Source organism: Chamaea fasciata, unplaced genomic scaffold (assembly GCF_029207755.1).
Source record: "Chamaea fasciata isolate MVZ Bird 193981 ecotype frontalis unplaced genomic scaffold, bChaFas1.0.hap1 SCAF_2, whole genome shotgun sequence".
Classification (NCBI taxonomy): domain Eukaryota; kingdom Metazoa; phylum Chordata; class Aves; order Passeriformes; family Sylviidae; genus Chamaea; species Chamaea fasciata.
The window spans coordinates 15,555,273-15,558,668 of NW_027094087.1; positions in this window are offsets into that span (position 1 = coordinate 15,555,273).

The following is a 3,396-nucleotide window of genomic DNA, read 5'->3' on the forward strand; positions in this document are numbered from 1 at the left end:
AGAACATGTTATTCTATTCCATCTGGGTGGAGTAGAATTGCTTATCTTTGCCCAAATGGGTCAATGTTGCTTATCAGATGGTGGAGTGCTACTTATCTCTCTTCATTGTTTCACTACTCCCATGGGGATATCTTCTGCTAATGGACCATTAAGAGCTCACCAATGATATGACACATTACATCATACTATTGTAAGATGCTCCACACAGGAAGGAAGAGCCAAACCATCTTAACCTAGATAAAAAGGAGCCACAGTGTCACTAGGTATCCAGTTTTTCCACCGGATCCTTGGACAAAGACCAGACCCATCTCACCATTACTAGACTCTTTTTCTTCAATGGGACCATCTCTACTCCAACAGAACCACATCTGCCACTCCAGGAAGGCTTACTTTGGACTGCTTCCAACACCCTGACCAACAGGGTGTCAGGTTGTATTTCTGACTCTGTCAGGGTTTTCTAGGATTTCTTGTTTGTTTGTTTGCTTGCTTATTCTTCTGTACTACAACATCTGTATTTTTATATCCCTAGTAAAGAACTGCTATACCTATTCCCAAAATCTTTGCCTGACAGCCTTTTAATTGCAAACTTATAATAATTTGGAAAAGGGGAGAGAGGCTTACATTTCAAGGGAGACTCCAGCCCTCCCTGGCAGATACCTGTCTATCTAAACCAAGACAGCATTCATGTTTCAGTTCACAACAAACCCAAACCACAGACCTGCTCCAGGTAAGCACCTAACACATGCTGACCAAGACTGGGCCACAGGACCAGGCTATAGCTAATTAAAAATAAAAATTTATAGCAAGTCATCATCACTTTTTTACTCTGCATAGCCTGGTGGTGTGGATATAGCTGGGCACCCTCACCAAAGAGCTGTGGTTAATGTTGGGCTATGGGTGAAAGAGACACAGAAGTGCCCAGGAGCTGAATTCATAACCATGTCTATACTGCCAAATAACAAAGGCCATTGAGTGTGCCCAACCCTGAGACCAAGTGGTATGGACCAGTGTCCACATTACTCAGGGCTGTCCCTGTCTTGAGCACACCCCCCTAGAGAGCATGTGGCTTCTCCCAGCTCAGGTGTTGCCCTCTGGCCCTAAGACAATAGAAATATTTTGTGTGTTTTGGCCAAGTTAAACTGTCTGCGATAATATGAAAGTTGTGCTGCAGACCACTGGAGTGGTGTTTTCTAGCACAAAACCACTGTTTGAGGGTGTGAAGCCTGTTGGGATAGTGCATAGGACCAGCAAGGCCAAAATAGGGTCAGACTGATATGAATGATGAGGACTCTTGAGTAAACTCATTTCAGGCTAGGTATGTGGCAGGGCAGTGGGCAGTGATCAATGTGGACCATCAGGATGGTCTCAAAGTCATCTCTAGGTGTTCTCCTGGTCAGCAATGCAGACAAACTCTTTTTGCTGGGTCAGCCATGGAGGCTCTGAGTTCATACCATGTATTATGTGCAGGTGAAAGAGGCATTGTCCCTTTTTCACGTTGCACATACAGCTTCCTCTCTTTGCTCCCAACCTTTAAGAAACTGAAATGCAACATGGCAAATTCAGGTCTGGGGAAAGAGTTTGAAGGAAAACCCATTTCACTCCTCCACTCATCAAATTCCTCATGTCTTTGAATATGAACCACAATAAAACCAGTATTAAAACAAAGGGGACACTAAATTAGCATTCTTAGTGAGTGCACCACACATGGGCTAAGAGACATCTGACCAAATGCAGTCATCATCATGTCCCCTTGTGTTTGAACCAGTCATGTCCAGCTTACCTTGAAGTCAACATAGAAAGAAGGACATCGACACACATTTTCTCTGACATGCAATATTGAGACAAGATAGATGAACTGCTCTCCAAGAAACTCTCCAAACCAAAGACATATGATTGCTGATGCAGGTAAGAACAATCCATGCCCAGGAGGAACTGAGAACCCTTTCATTTACAATATTGCTTCAACTACTAGCACTTAAAAATAACCCTTAGGCACCCAAGACACTCCATTACATGGATCAAGGTGGGATGAGTGAGCCTGTGGAGTATATGCAGAAGTAGGGAGTGCTGGACTTGAGATGCAGTGAAGAACATTCAGCCACAGTGGAAATGTGCAGGGTTAAACCAACATCTCTATGTAAAGGAGAATGCATTGTCTGAGCAAAATCTTTCCAACATCAAGGAGCAGCAAACAAGCTGCAGGAAGAAAAGATGTGGCAACTGCACTATGTAAGTAGAAAGAGTAATACACTGCTTTCCTGTTGGCAGGAGTCATGTATCTCTCTTTGTGGGCATGGGTGAAAGGCAGGTCCCACACCTCCAGTGTCCACCTTGCCATCCACGGCTGGTTGGGAAATCCCAATCTCTTGGCAAAGGCACTTTTGTAGCCTCGTGACAGCTCACGGAAAGGCAACTGACCCTGTTGAAACCCACTCTGAACCTCTGAAAAGTGAGCACTGGCTGCCAGGGCGAGATGCTTTGGAACTCGTGTTTGCAACAACTAGCCTCAGGAGCAGGGCAAAATTCAACAAGAGGTACATAATTAACTTCAGATGTATCTGTCAAGATGTCACAGACACAGTCCTGGAGAGGAGCAGCATATTATTTGTTTCTCATAATGTAGCAATTATCTTGTTGTAAGAGGGGCTCTCTCCAGTGCTCCCTTGCTGCCTCTTGTTTTCCTTCCACATTCATTCACACATTATTTAACTTTTGACTTGGACACAGCAGGTAAAAGCATTTAACAGCTTGGCTGCTCGCTCAGACAGAGCTGAGAAAGGGAGGGGGAGGAGGAAGTGGCAATTTTTTGCCTTAAATTTTCAAGGTTTCTGTGCTATATTTTTCTAAGGGAGGAGCAAAAGAGAAGGGAAGGGGTAGGGGGAGCAGGAAATGGCATTCCACAAAGACAGAGTCACATTTTCCAGGATTATGACACACTCTCTGCTGTCCCCAGCCTTCACTGGGAGATGCATTCCTGCTCCACAGTGGAGAAAAGGTCAGTGGTAAAAATTTCACAGGAACTCCATCATTGTCCTCGTGGGACACGTTCATCAGGAGGAGAGAGTCGGGCGTCTCGCTCTGTCAACAGAAATCCACATCACAAACCGTATTATTGGGGGAAGGTGGAGAGGGAGACCCATGGCCAGATAGACCCCATGACTTCATTTTGCTGGATTATTTCCCCCTGGCTTGCTGAATACCTGTGGAGCCAGAGGGGATGTACAGATGGATGTTTTGCTGAACAAATTATAAAGGCAGGAGAGAGAAAACAGGGTGGATGTGATTTAAAGTGCTGTAAAAGCCTCAGCCCCAGGGGAAAATTAACTTTTAGTTTATATAAAGGAAGGTATAACTCTATGACACTGCCAATTGTAGATCTACCTGAACTTGCCCAAA